The sequence below is a fragment of the Lissotriton helveticus genome, chromosome 7 (genome assembly GCF_964261635.1).
Source record: "Lissotriton helveticus chromosome 7, aLisHel1.1, whole genome shotgun sequence".
Taxonomy (NCBI): Eukaryota; Metazoa; Chordata; class Amphibia; order Caudata; family Salamandridae; genus Lissotriton; species Lissotriton helveticus.
This window is the reverse complement of record NC_136068.1, coordinates 649,584,847-649,601,164: the sequence shown is the minus strand read 5'-3', so window position 1 is coordinate 649,601,164 and position 16,318 is coordinate 649,584,847.

The window sequence follows — 16,318 nt, the reverse complement described above, 5'->3', positions numbered from 1 at the left end:
ACCCTCCCTGTAGACATGGGGGCCTGTTGGGAGTTGTAGTGCTGGTCTCTCACACACCCCAACTGCCCCCTTCCTCCCTGTAGACATGTGGGCCTGTTGGGAGTTGTAGTGCTGGTCTCTAACACCCCCACCACCCTCCCTGCAGACATGTGGGCCTGTTGGGAGTTGTAGTGCTGGTCTCTAACACCCCCCACCACCCTCCCTGCAGACATGGGGGCCTGTGAGGAGTTGTAGTGCTGGTCTCTAACACCCCCCACTCCCCACCACCCTCCCTGTAGACATGGGGGCCTGTGGGGAGTTGTAGTGCTGGTCTCTCACACACCCCAACCACCCCCACCCTCCCTGTTGACATGGGGGCCTGTGGGGAGTTGTAGTGCTGGTCTGTAACACCCCCCACCCCCACCACCCTCCCTGTAGACATAGGGGCCTGTTGGGTGTTGTAGTGCTGGTCTCTCACACACCCCACCCGCCTCTCACACACACCCCACCCCCCACCACCCTCCCTATAGACATGGGGGCCTGTGGGGAGTTGTTGTGCTGGTCTGTAACACCCCCCACCCCCCACCACCCTCCCTGTAGACATGGGGACCTGTGGGGAGTTGTAGTGCTGGTCTTTCACACACCCCAACCACCCCCACCATCCCTGTCGACATGGGGGCCTGTGGGGAGTTGTAGTGCTGGTCTGTAACACCCCTCCCTGTAGACATGAGAGCCTGTTGGGTGTTGTAGTGCTGGTCTCTCACACATCCCACTCACCTCTCACACACACCCCACCCCCCACCACCCTCCCTGTAGACATGGGGGCCTGTTGGGTGTTGTAGTAGTGGTCTCTAACACCCCCCACCACCCTCCCTGTAGACATGGGGGCCTCTTGGGAGTTGTGGTGCTGGCTTATTTGACAACATGCAAGGCTCGGAACGTTGGAATCAACATTTGTGTTTGGTCATTGTGGTTGCATTTGAGGCCAGGACTTCACACTTGGGTGACTATGTGGCCCACATACATGGATTTGAGCCAGGGAGATGTGGCTTGGCAGTGGTGCAAGGCAGACCATGGCAGTGTGATAGTGGTCATTGGTTTGTACTTACCAGCCTCTAGTCCCTCTTCGATTCCTTCCAGGCTCTCAGGGTGCAGTATGCCCAGCACCTTCTCCTCCCATTCTGCAAATGGTATGGGCTCCGGGGGAGTGCCGCCGCCAGTGTGGTGTGCCCGCAGGTGGTTCTTGGCCCTGATGCCTTTCACCCTTGCCTTGAGGTCGTGCCACCGCCTCTGGATCTCGTGTTTGGTGCGTGGCACGGTCCCTGGCGCATTGACTCTGGTCACTATGCTGTCCCACATGTTGTTTTTGGTTGCCAAGGTGGTCTGCTGGACTAGGGTACCGAACAGATGTGGTTCGACACAGATGATTTCATCCACCATGACCTTCAACTCACTGTCTGTGAACTTGGGATTTTTCTTTGGTGCCATGGTGTGTGATGTGCAAGGTGTTGGGGTGGGGTGGGATGTGCAGGTGTGTGGTGTGTAGGGATGGTGTTGTGGGGCTTTGTGTGGTGGGTGTGTTTGTGTGCAGGTTGTATGTGTGTTTGTGTGTGTCTTCTGTTAGTGGTATTTTGCCTCTTGCTTGCAGCTATGCTGTGATGCAAAGGACTGTGGTAGTGGGAGGGATTCATTTTATTCTCTGTGTGGTGGTGGTGTCCCAATGGTTGTTGCCAATCAGGTATTCTGTGGGTGTGGTGACTTTGGTGCATTTTTCGGGGCTTTGGGGGGGTCATTGGGGCGTGTAGTTGCTGGGGGTGGGTGTTTCAGGTGGGTGGGTGTCCTGTTTAGTGTGTTTTCTATTTACTTCCGTCTGCCATTTTGTAATCGGTTTGACGGCAGGGATGGTGTTTGTGTGGTCCTTCCGCAGTCATGGTCCGTTTGGCGATGCATTGTTTCCGCTGCGGTCGAGGAAGGTGGTGAGTTCCGTTGGAATGGCGGCGTTATCCTAATCACGCGGGAGGACCCTCCGCAGGTATAGCGGCGGTTGGGCCTGTTCCCGCGGTCATGTTCGTCCACGGCGGAGGGTGTTTCTTTGCTACCGTCCGCTTACGGCGGTCTTTGGTGTGCTCCGTCCGCCACGGACGGTGTTTGGTGTGATCCGTCCGCCGCGATCGGAGTTTCTTGACATAAATATCCTAATTGCAACCGCGGATTCTACGCGGTGCGGTCGGGAGTGTTTTTGCCGCGACCATGGCGGACGGAACACATTTCCATCCGCCATCCTAATAGGCCCCTTAATTAGGGTAGGTGCTGGAAACTCAACCTAATTAATTTACTATTCCAACTCCAATCTACATTTACTTAAGGTAGGTGCGGGACACTAAAACTATTTAAATTACTATTGCAACACCAATCTACATTTAATTAGGGTAGGTGCTGGAAACGCAAACTAAATAATTTACTATTCCAACTCCAATCTACATTTAATTAGGGTAGATGCTGGACACTGAACCTATTTAATTTATTATTCCAACTCCAATCTACATTTAATTGGGGTAGGTGCTGGACACTTAACCTAATTAATTTACTATTCCAACTCCAATCTACATTTAATGAGAGTAGGTGCTGGACACTGAACCTATTTAATTTACTATTCCAACTCCAATCTACCTTTAATGAGGGTAGATGCTGGACACTTAACCTAATTAATTTACTTTTCCAACTCCAATCTACATTTAATGAGGGTAGGTGCTGGACACTGAACCTATTTAATTTACTATTCAAACTCCAATCTACATTTAATGAGGATAGGTGGTGGACACTGAACCTAATTAATTTACTATTCCAATTCCAATTTACATTTAATTAAGATAGGTGCTGGACACTAAAACTATTTAATTTACTATTCCAACTCCAATCTACAGTTAATGAGAGTAGGTGCTGGACACTTAACCTAATTAATTTACTATTCCAACTCCAATATACATTTAATTAGGGTAGGTGTTGGACACTGAACCTAATTAATTTACTATTCCTACTCCAATCTACATTTAATTAGGGTAGGTGCTGGACATTAAAACTATTAAATTTACTATTCCAACTCAAATCTATATTTAATTAGGGTAGGTGCTGGACACTGAACCTAATTAATTTACTATTCCAACTCCAATCTACATTTAATTAGGGTAGGTGCTGGACACTGAACCTATTTAATTTACTATTCCAACTCCAATCTACATGTAATTAGGGTAGGTGCTGGACACTGAACCTATTTAATTTGTTAACCACTACCCACCCTTATCACCTATAAAAACAAAAACAAAAACAAAAACTCACTTCTAAAAATTTGTATAATTTTATTAAAATATATTTTTTCATTTCCTATTTACATTACACTTTTCTATTAAAATTTTATATTTATATTTATAAAATACTTTAGATTAAAATTTAAAATTTAAGATGTAAAATAAATATTTTACTTTTAAATACAATTTTTTAAAAAAATGTCACCACCCTTATCCTCTATAAACACAACATAACAATATAAAATGTATAGACATATTTTTAAAAATGTGAAATTTCAATTTCATTTTTACATTTAAATTCAAAATTTCCATTTAAAATAAAAAAAAAAAATTAAAACACTCAGGGGCTCATTATGATGTAGGGCGGATGCCTCAGCCAGGCTGGCGGTGGCCACCGCCGGCCTGGTGGAGGCATTCTGCCCGACATGTATGTCCTGACTCCTGATTCCCCCCCGCCAGATTATGATGGCGGAGGGGACAGCGGCGGACGGAAAGACGGTGCCTGCCGCTTTGCATATGAAAATGCGTGCTGAAATGTGTATCATTGTGGCGGGCGGTGCTGAGTGATAAACATGTAGGATGTACCCTACATCCTACATGTGGCGGGCACATCCTAATTCCCCCTACGGTTCCCCCGCCCTTATAACGGGCGGTCCCGTTCTCCGTTCCGCCCGCCAACCTAATGTGCCCCTTATCCTCTTTAAAATATATATAACACTATTACAATTCCTTACCATACATTTAAAAATTCTAAAAATAAAGTTTCAAATTCATGAAAATATTTAATAATTTTAATTAAATATTTTAAAACACTCCCCACCCTTATCCCCTAAAACCCAACATCCCACTCCTAAAAATATTTATAAAAAATTTAAATGTAAACATATAGGGGTCCATTAGGATGGCGGGCGGACTTTGTCCGCCCGCCGCCCTAACGGAGATCAGGACCGCCCGCCATAAGGGTGAGGGTCCCGTTGTGGGTATTAGGATGTGCCCGCCACAGTGGCGGGCACATCCTATATGTTTTGCATTGTGGCGGGCGGTGCTCTCTGCGCCGCCCGCCACAATGCAGAACATATGTTGACGCATTTCAGGATGCAAAGCGGCAGGCACCGCGCGGTGCCTGCCGCTTTGCACATGTTCATGTGGGGGGGTACCATAGGTACCCCCCCATGTCCCCCCAACAGTGGCGGCAACCTGGGGGCCCTGCAGGGGGCCCCCGCAGCAATCGCCGCCTACCTTTCCTTGACGGCATTGCCGCCCCGGAAAAGCCCCTACATTGTGGCATGGTAATATGGCAATGGACACCGCCACCATATTAATCTATTACGCAGCGGTTGCAAGGCGACAGTGGCGGTAAAGCGGCGGACGGTCTTTCCGTCCGCCGCTGTCCCCTCCGCCATCCTAATCTGGCGGAGGGGAAAACGAGAGTGCTTGTCGGGCGGATTGCCTCCGCCAGGGTGGCAGTGGCCACCGCCACCCTGGCGGAGGCAATCCGCCCGACATACTAATGGACCCCATAATTTTCATATTTACATTTAAAATTGATATAACAATTTTAAATTTAAATGTAAATGGAAAATGTAAAATTACAATCTATATCTAATTAACATATATTACATTAAAATGTATACATTTAAAAACACTCCCCACCCTTATCCCCTATTAACCCAACATCAAACTCCTAAAATTATTTAAAAATTTTCGAAAATATAATTTTATATTTCATATTTACATTTAAAATTTATAATAAATTTTTTTTTTTTTATTTCAATTTTCAAATTTAAATTTCACTAAAATGTGGTGTGCCCGCAGGTGGTTCTTGGCCCTGATGCCTTTCACCCTTGCCTTGAGGTCGTGCCACCGCCTCTGGATCTCGTGTTTGGTGCGTGGCACGGTCCCTGGCACATTGACTCTGGTCACTATGCTGTCCCACATGTTGTTTTTGGTTGCCAAGGTGGTCTGCTGGACTAGGGTACCGAACAGATGTGGTTCGACACGGATGATTTCATCCACCATGACCTTCAACTCACTGTCTGTGAACTTGGGATTTTTCTTTGGTGCCATGGTGTGTGATGTGCAAGGTGTTGGGGTGGGGTGGGATGTGCAGGTGTGTGGTGTGTAGGGATGGTGTTGTGGGGCTTTGTGTGGTGGGTGTGTTTGTGTGCAGGTTGTACGTGTGTTTGTGTGTGTCTTCTGTTAGTGGTATTTTACCCTCTTGCTTGCAGCTATGCTGTGATGCAAAGGACTGTGGTAGTGGGAGGGATTCATTTTATACTCTGTGTGGTGGTGGTGTCCCAATGGTTGTTGCCAATCAGGTGTTCTGTGGGTGTGGTGACTTTGGTGCATTTTTCGGGGCTTTGGGGGGGTCATTGGGGCGAAATACATTTCATATTTACATTTAAAATTTTCGAGAATATATTTTTAAATTTCATATTTACATTAAACATTTATAATAAAATTTAATTTTTACAAAAATTAAATTTTCAAATTTAAATTTCACTAAAATAAATTATATATAAATTTATATTTTTTAAAACACTCCCCACCCTTATCCCCTATTAACCCAATATCCCGCTCCTAAAATTATTTACAATTTTTCAATAAAATATTTTTACATTTCATATTTACATTTTAAATTTTTGAGAATATATTTTTTAATTTCATATTTACATTTAAAATATATAATAAAATGTAATAAAAAAAATAATCAATTTTCAAATTTAAATTTCACTAAAATACATTACAATTAAATTTATATTTTTTAAAACACTCCCCACCCTTATACCCTATTAATCCAACATCCCGCTCCTAAAATTAGTTACTATTTATTAAATACAAATTTCAACTTCAAATTTAAATTCATATTTCATTTTACAAAAATATATTTATTAAAAAATTCACTTTTATTATTTGAAATTTATATTTACATTACAAAAATTACATTACAATATATATTTTTTAAAACACTCCCCACCCATATCCCCTATAAACCCAACATCCCGCGCCTAAAAAAATCTAACATTTTTAAATAATTAATATTTATTCCTAATATATAACCTATATCTATTAAAAATAACATAAATATAATACATCATATAACGATATTTTAACATTTCGATATTTACAACATCAATATGTCTTACTTCGACATTATTTACATCGATATTACATACAATAACACAAGACGATATTTTTTACTTCGATATAAAAAACATCGATATTACTTACCCGTGATATTTAGAACTCGATATTTCTGTACCTCGACATTAAAAACTCGATATTTTGACTGTGTACCGTCAGGTTGTGGTACTCTGCCAGCACAGGGTGTGATGCTGTGCAAAGGTTTTGAAGCAGGCTGGGATATGTCATGATGTATGTGTGTGGATTCCTTTATGTGTGGCCAGCCGTGTATGTGTATGGTCATCTTGTGTTGGCCCCTAGTCCTGGTACCATGGCCTACATGAGATGCGTGGTCTTGGGTGTAGCAGAGGTGCGCAGTGTGAAGGGTGTTAGTTTGTAGTGGATGTATGTGTGCCCCTGTATTGTGAGGGACACACATGTGTCACAACGAGTGTATGCCTGTTGTTTGTTTTGTCTAGCCCTGTGTAGAAGATTGTATGCACTTGTGTGAGCTGTTTGTAGTGCACTGTGCTGTGTGTTGGTGTGTCCATGCTGCTGTGTGTGACTCCTCCTTGTTGTGTTTGTATGTTTGAAGTGTGCAAAATTTGTGAGTTGCACATCAGTGTTGTGTTTAATTGATCCTCAATGTGTCTTGGGTGTGTTTGTTTGTGTAGACTGTGCGGCCCTGCTGCTCCACACTGGCATTGTGTTTGTGATGCATTGCAGGCACATGGTGGTTTTTCTCCTCCTGTATGGCATGGTGTGTGTGGTGTTACGCCATCCTCTATGTGTGCCACTTGTGCATTGCCATTATGGGTCTTCTCTCCCTCTATTTGTGTGTGGTACACCCATTACATGTCTGCCACTGACATGCAGGGTAATTCACTTTGATGTCAGCTGTCCCCTTGGTTTACATGTGTGTGTGCCTCCCGATCACTTCATTTGTGAGCTTTTGCTTTGTGGTGCCGTTCTTGGGCCATAAGTGTTGTTTCACTCTGGACATTGCCACAATGGTTTATGTGTGCTGTCCATGTGCTATTAGTCATTCTGTAGTGGTCATGTGCACTTCAGTTGTGTGTGCTGCCCAGTGCTCTGGTGGAGATGGCTTGGCTCTTGTGTCCCAGAGTGGTGCATGTGTAGTTGTTGTGTTGGATGTGTTGGTGTTGGCTGTGGTATTGCTTCAGTTCCTGGGTGTACTGTTGTATTTGTGCAGTGCTGATTTGTGGTGTGTGTGATGAGGTTGTGTCAATCATGTGTGTGTGGCTGTTGTGCTTGTTATGCACACACTGCTTGTTGTGCATGCAGTGCTGTGTGTATGTGGCCTTGGCATTGCCTGATGTGCATCCCCTGATGCCTTGTGGTGTTTGTTGATTGATGTTTGATGTGCATCTGTGGTCAGTTTGATGTGGCAGTGTGTGTTTGTCCAGATGCACTTCTTGTGTGATTTGTGTTATGGTGTGTGTGATTTGTTCCTGAGTTATGATGTTGTGTACTCCTGTTGTGTCTGTGCTCCCATTGCTTTACCCCAGTTGGGAGTACAGGGTATGTCTGTTTCTGTTGGAGTTCAGTATGTGTTCCTGTAGTGTTTGTGTGTTGTTCTTGTACAGGCATTTGTTGAGGCATCCCTGTGTGTGTGTTTTGTTAGTGGCTACACCCAGGGTGTGTGTTTGTTTGTGTGTGTATGTGCTGGCAAGGATTGTGGGCCTATAATGTTTATGGCACTGTTGTTGTGTGTTCCTTGTCAGCCACTGCTGCAGTGGCTTGCTCACTGGTTGTGTGTTGTGTGGTGCAGAGAGTGTGTATTGTGCTTGTTGTTGCAGTGCTTGTTGGTGTGCATGGGAGTGCACGGGATGGGCACTCGGCCTGTGACTTGATGGGGTGTGTTGCAGTGTGGTTTGGGGTGGTGTGGCCCTCTGGTGTTTGTGCCCTGCCCATGCCTTGGAGTGGCCCTGCCTTCTGCATAGTGCGCATGTGTTCACTGCGGCGGTGACGTGACCGGTACCGGGATGTTGCTGCTGGTTGGCGGACGATGTGTGTCCGGATGCTGAGGGGTGCCATGTTGTTAGGTGGGTGATGTGTGGGTGCCCTTCTGGATGTGTTGTGACCCCCAGCAGGGTGTCGGTGTGGTGATTGGACCCTGTGTTGGTCTGTGTGTTGTGTGTTACATTTGTGTAGTTGTATACCTGCGGCGGCGCATCTGACAATAGTGTTGTAGGAGGAACATCACCAGATGCATATGGAGGGCTGGGTTCATGGCGTTCAGGACCGGGTCTCGGCTATCTCGCTCCGCTGGCGAGTTTCCGCCAGCTCAGACTGGGCGGTGTCTCCGCTGCGTTGCTTCGACTTGTTTGGGCCATCCTAATTTGTTGAGCGGGCGGACGTCATTCCGCACGGCGGAAAGTCTCGATTGGCTCCCACTGCCACGGTGGCGGGTGCACTATGATGGGGGTGCGTGGCACTACGCGGCGGACGGGAAATGACCTATGTTTTGCTATCCTAATGTGGCGGACGTGAGTTCCGCTGGTCGTGGGCGGAAAAAGCTGTTTTTACGCCTTGCAACCACCTAATGGGCCCCTTAGCATGCCTCATTCAAGTGTGTCATCTGTTACCAAAAGTTAATGTAGTCAGCCTTACCAGATCAATGCCAAGACTACACCTCAAGAGGACCATTTGTGAAAAGAAAAAACAATTGTGCACAACCAAAAAATAATCAAGGAAAATATATACACTCAGCATGCCTTTACACCGGATTGTGAGCCACCTCTACCAACAATTCACTCACATTATATTTGATATTAGGTACTTAATGCGACCCCTCCAGCAATAGAATACTCCAACAATATGTACATTTCCATTCACTCTGGTGTATACAACACTCAAATAGTCTTTATGGCAGTTTCGGGTCTAGGCCTTTCTCAGGAGAGTAATATTTGTTTTGCATGGAGAATGCATATGAATATAAAAATATCTAATAGTATGAGAGCACTGTAATGTTAACATGATAACTGATACAATGCATGTAGCCAAATACCACAAATATAATTTCTAACCAAGAAAAGAATTAAAAGACAAAGCAGGTTGGCTTCTCACCTCACTAAGCATGCATCATTCAAGTGTGTCATCTTTTACCAAAACTTAATGAAGTCAGCCTTACCAGATCAGTGCCAGGACTAAGCCCTAAGAGGAACATTTGTGAAAAGAAAAAACAAATGTACATAACCCAAAAATAGTCAAGGAAAATATATACACTCAGCTTGCCTTTACACCCGATTGTGAGCCACCAGGACCACCAAACTAACTCACAAGATATTTGACAACAAATACTCAATGCGACCCATCTAGAGGTAAAATGCAGACTATTTATCCTATGGAATAAATATATATATATGTATATATATATATATATATACATATATATATATATATATATATATATATATATATATATATATATATATATATATATATATATATATATATATATATATATATATATATATATATATATATATATATATATATATATACTATAAAGTGTAGGAATCATGAAACTTCGAATTAAAATCCAGATGATGGCCACAGAGGGAAACTAAAGAAGTTGAAAAAATTGCTCCGAACGGAGCTGACTAAGTGGTGGGAACAAAAAAGCCTAGAAAAATATAAAGAAGTGGGAAGGGTGCCCCGCGGCCTGAGGGTACTGATAGCACCGTCTTTTGAAAACCTGAATCCCCTTATGTTGAAGGAGTGGGCCCAACACAATCTAGATGGATCCATGGGAATGGTGTGCATCCTGATTAAATATGCCGAAATCGATAGAGTCGAACTGATGACTCAGATTGAAACACTCAACCTCGAACTTAATGGAATGGAGCAACAGGAGGTTATTATTAAAGGGCGTGAAGAAATCAACAAGCGCTTGGCAAAATATGAAGAAACTATTAAGACTCGTAAAGCCTTCAAGTTCGCTAGAGATATGTCGGACTATGAGAATGGAAGGGTATTCACGTTCTCAAAGAAATTCGATTCAGTCAAAAGACAAGCGTTGACTACCTCTATATGTGCTCCAATGACACAAAGTCCTCTGATGCAACCATTGGCTGCCCCTGTTCAATCGGATACTGATCAGAGCTCTGTTTACAGTAGTTTAAGCTCTGAAGATGAGAATAACGATCGACAGAGTGTGGTGAGCAGTTTCACTCCATCTGAGGAATTGGTTTTTATGGTGGAAGATCGGCAAAATACACTAAGATCGAGGGGCACACAACAAGTGAAAGGCAGAAGAGGCGAAACAAATCCCGTAAAGAGAGGAGGAAGCGCCGGCGGTTTCACGAAGGGGAAAAGAGGAAGAGGGAATCAACAAGGAAAATAGAATTCCCTACCACTCTGGTTTTGCATGACACTTTAGAAACTGAATTGAATAATGATAAAACTCAAGAAAAAAATTAAAAAAGTATTGAAAACGAAAAAGAAAGGGAGAACAATGTGAATAAAGAAAAAAACGATAAATATGAAAATAATGATTCTAAAGAATCCAGAATTACTGATGTTGAAAATACTGTGATCAACCTGACTGAATTGGACTTAAATGCTGCTGAAATTCAGCTTCTTGCTTTGGGACTTTCTTTCTGCCCTAAAAATGGATTTAAATATGTGCAAATGAGATTTGACACTTTTAAATTTATCCGAAAATTGAAACTTCTAAAATTTCACACACTGAATAAAAAGAGTAAGCAAGCTGCGACCATTTTGAAGGATTCCCAAGCGAGTAAAACTTTTTCTATTGCTGATACTACGGCTTTGAAAACCGGATATTCACTTGCCAATGATGAGACTGATTCTACAACCAGTACGCAGGAAGTTTTGAGTTCTATGGGTATCATGAGTGGCAGCGCTGGCCACAGTCCTTTCTGTCCCAAATCCACGTTTGTCTCGGTTATGCCTAGGGACTCTATTGACATTTTTAACGATCGTGTGATTGAGGATTTAAAGGAATTGAATCGGACTACTGCCAGAAAAGACAAACATAGAAGTTATAGAGATAAGCAATATTCTTCTCTTATTCAGAAAATTAAATCTCATGGGAATATCATTGTCAACAAAGCAGACAAAGGCGGCAACGCCGTCCTTTGGCCACGTGAAATGTATGTTAAGGAGGCAGAGAGACAATTGAGTGATCCAGTTTGTTACAGAAAGGCCTCTTTTAATGAATAAGGTTAAACAATTGGTGCACACTAATCTAGCACAATTGAAAAGGGAAGGTTTGATAAGTAAAAAGGAGTTTGAGTTTTTGAAGAAGAATTTCCCTATCACTCCCACGCTATACTTATTACCTCAAATCAATAAAGGTACTTTACCTGTAACGGGGCGCCCGATTATTTCGTCCCAAAATGGTCTTTTGGAACCTTTATCCAAATATGTGGATTATTTTCTTCATGATTTTATGGAGGCCCTTCCTACTTATTTGCGTGACACTGGTGATTTTTTGACCAAATTGAAAGACATTGTTTGGAAACCTAATTATATGTTGTTGGTAATGGATATTACCTCTCTCTACACCTCAATTAATCATGATGACGGTTTAACAGCTATTGAATATTTCTTGTCCAAAAGGGACATTAAGTATTCTGAACACAGCAAAATGTTGATTATTATGATTGATTTATGTTTGAAAAATATTTTCTTTTTGTTTAACAATGAGGTCTACCAGCAGTTACGGGGTGTCGGTATGGGGGCATGCTTCTCCCCCAGCTATGCGTGTTTACACGTGGGCTGGTGGGAGAGGCATGTTCTTGGTGGGCCCCGTGACTGTATGGGGGACTGTGAGACAGGCATTGTTAAAATGTGGCGCTACATAGACGATGTATTCATAATTTGGCAGGGTTGCAAATCTTCGGCTGAAGATTTTGTAAGAGAAATCAACATCAATCCTTTAAATTTAGAGTTCACTGCCAATGTGAACAATGTGAGTGTAGACTTCTTAGATGTAGAGGTTTACATATTGGACAATAAGATCATGACTAGGATGCATAGGAAATCCACGGCCGGTAATTCTATATTACACGCCCAAAGCAATCATCCTCGCCATCTTATCAAGAGTATTCCGTATGGGGAATTTTTAAGGATTAAGCGTATTTGTAACAATGAGAGTGATCTGGCAATTTGTCTTGATGGTTGCTTTCAAAGGTTTTTACGTAGAGGCTATGATAAAGATGCTTTGACTAGTTCTCTGAGGAAGGTGATGTCCAAACAGAATGATCCCATAATTGATTCTGGGACTACTACTATTGAGACTGCTGAATTAGTGCCCATTAAAATAGATACTCCTACTATTCGGTTAATCACCACCTTCAATAACCAAGAAAGAAAGATCAGACAAATACTCAAGTCCAATTGGCCCATTTTAAAAACAGATATAACATTAGCTCCTCTTCTGGAAGACACGCCTTGTATTACTTTTCGTAGGGCGCCCTCTATGAGGGATGCCCTGGTAAAAACCAGTCCTGAGGTTAGTACCAAACCTATTTGGTTTTCTAATAAAACAGGGTTCCGCAAATGCAGTACTTGGAGGGCTTGTAAATTTGGAATGAACACGAATGAATACTCTGAAGGACTTACCAATTTTGTTACTAAGATCCACAGTCTCTATACCTGCAAAACTGATTATGCAGTTTATGTTTTAAAGTGCATTTGTGAGCTGCTTTATGTTGGCAGCACGAAATTGCAGGTATATAATCGCATCTTACAGCATCTTCGTGCCATAGTCAACTCTGACCCCAATTACCCAGTGGCATGACATTTTAAATTAGTTCACAATAACAATTTGAATGATTTAAAATATTTTGTAATTGATGCTGTACCCTTGTCTAAGAGAGGTGGCGACAGGGAAAAGAGACTGAGACAGTTGGAAAGCCATTACATAGTCTTCCTCAATACCAAGATTCCGAATGGGCTGAATATGGGAGAAGATCTTCATAATTTTTTGTAAATATTTTAGCCTGTTTCATGTTGTTGCACAGTATCTTAATGGTTTTACCTATATTTATGGTCTTACTTATTTTTATATTGTGCTGAGGATGATTCATTGCTAAATGTGTTAAGCCTCCCTATGGATTTCTCTAGTGAGCAGTATATGTGTATATATATAGATGTATATTTTATTTGTATATATGTATATACCATATTGATGAAATTGTCCTAATCATTGTTGATGTATTAGTTATGATGTAACATTTTTCTCCTTTCATCAACAACCTTTTGTATTTATTGGTCTCCTTTCTAATACTTTTTCTACTAATGTACATCTGCTCATGTTTTCATGATAGATCAGCCGTTTTTTGCACTTTACTGCACTTTGCACTTTTTCACTTTATCAATTCTGTTTGGCTGTTGGTAATTTGTAAGGTTTGAAATTATCATGCTCTGGCTCATTTTATGGGCTGAATTTCTTGCACTATGTCGTTGCACTTTTTTTATTATTCATGTGGTTGGTAATTATTTTTTTTTTTGGCTATGTCCGTTTGACCTCCTGTTACCAAATTTAGCTTTAACTGGTATTTTGATTTGGCTATGACTCAGGGCACTTGCCCTTTACTTTTTCTGTTCATCAATTTTCATCATTTGGTTTTATGGAGCCTGTTTAGGAATTATTATGGTTTGAAAACCTTATTCCTTCACTATGACAATTTTCTCTGTTAACCATGATGTTTTGAACATATGCTTATGAGGTTTTTCTTATAGTTTTGAAAGACTTTTTTAGCCATTGTGATTACATTGTAAATAGTATTTTTACTATGTTATTGCTTTTGTGGGAGGGGTCTAATTAAGGGTCTGCCAGTATTTAACCACATGTCTTTCTGGAACTGTCATGTGATCAAGTCCAGGTTACCTGGACGAAACGCGTCATGCTGCCGTACCAGTCTATGGAATAAAGCACTTTATCTTCTACTGAAGACCTCGTTGTGGTCTGTACCTGTTGTCCGTGTTGGTGCCCTGCCGGGTTGCTGACATTACAGGATTGTGAACCCATATATATATATATACTATAAAGTGTAGGAATCATGAAACTTCGAATTAAAATCCAGATGATGGCCACAGAGGGATACTACACACATACATCAATCATTAATATTTTGGTGTATTCTCGTCTCGTGTCAACCATACTCAGAATGTAACACAGGGTTGACAATTTCATCTGTGGTGTTTCACACCCCTTCAATTATGTGAAAGTGCAAGGATTCCTTTTTTTTTTTTGTCCTCATATATGCCACCAGATGTTATAACTCTAGATGGGATCTCTCAAAACCCCCAGCACAAATCATTACTATGCGCCCTGGGATTTTATGCTTAGCGGTTAAGGATCACCCAGAGGTAGGCTGTCTACTAGTCCAACTCCCGTATTCGATATCGGTAGACCTTACCCCAGGGAGGACCAGACCACAAACCCCTGGCATAATCATTGGACTTTTCATCGTTTATCTATCCGACCATTTTACCAACGGGGCCCATACCTTCGCCGCACCCTCTCCACTACACAACAGATCTATTTTACTTATAGCCATGATATTTCTTAGGCAGTCTGCAAACCTTGGGGGGTCGAAGATTTCCATTCTCTATACACCTCCCTCCTTGGGATGACAATAACATTAAATATAAACTGAAAGATACTGTCTCTGATGTCGTATTCATATGGTAGACCGAAAAGAATCAATCTTGGGCTACAAATAACTGGTCTTGACAGTACCTCCTCTAACAAACTGCAAACCTGTTGCCAATAGTTTTTAATTTCTGGGCAATCTGTAAAAATATGTAAATCATCTGCAGCTAAAAGCTTACATCTGGGACAGTAATAAGATTCTCCAGAGATTTTTGTCAATTTTAAAGGAGTCCAGTAAACCCTGTGTGCTGTGTAGAGATGGTTCCTTCTAAGATTAGCACGTTTTATTGTCTTTTGGGATAATATAAATGAATCTATCCAAACCTCCAGCTTCTTTTCCGGGCTGTCTGCCAAAAAATCACCCCAAAGTTTAGAGATTTCTCCCTCCTGCCGATCTTTTGCCCCTGTTAGTAAGATATACCAAGAAGAGACCTCCCCCTTCCAGCCTTCCTGTCTGCTGACTAATTCTAGAAATCCACTTCCCTCTTCCTCCAGCTCCCAATTTTGGCTTCCCCACCAGGATGATAATTGATAGTATTTAAACCTTGTAAGAGATCTTCCTGTTGTATTAGATAGGGATGTCCAATCTAGGAGACCTAGATTGTTGTTCAGGTCTCACTATCTTACAATGCCTGCATAAGCAATCTAATAAGCATTTGGGTGTTCCGGGGGAGTCCCAGATTGGGGCTAGGGAGTTGTAATAGGGGATTTTCCAAATTGTACAGACTGCTTGCCACAACTTAAGTGCTGTAAGTAGGATTTTTAAGCTGACTTTCTTATAAAACTTCTGGGCACCGAATTTGAACAAAACAAATTCAAGGCCCTGGGGTAGGTTAGATAACAATGCCTGGAACAAACGGCCGTGTGAGGATGAGTCCAGCTTGGTAGCCAGGAGTCAATTTTTTTTTAACTGGAATGCATAGCAGTAAAAAAGTAAATCGGGGAGGGCCAGGCCGCCTATTTTCAACCCCCTTCTCAACTTCCTCCAAGCAATTCTTGGTGACTTAGTAGCCCAGATAAATGAGCCTATCTTGCCCTGGAGGCTGGAGATATCTTTGTTATGGAAGGTCAATGGGATACTTTTAAATAGGAAGGTTACTTTAGGCAATACTACCATTTTGATTAAATTGACTCTACCATATATACTAAGAGGTAGACCGGCCCATCTAAGTAAAAGTTTAGTTATTTCTTTGACCACTATTTGCCAGCTTATTCTGGGAACATCAATCAACTTTTGCGTAAGATAGATACCCAGGTA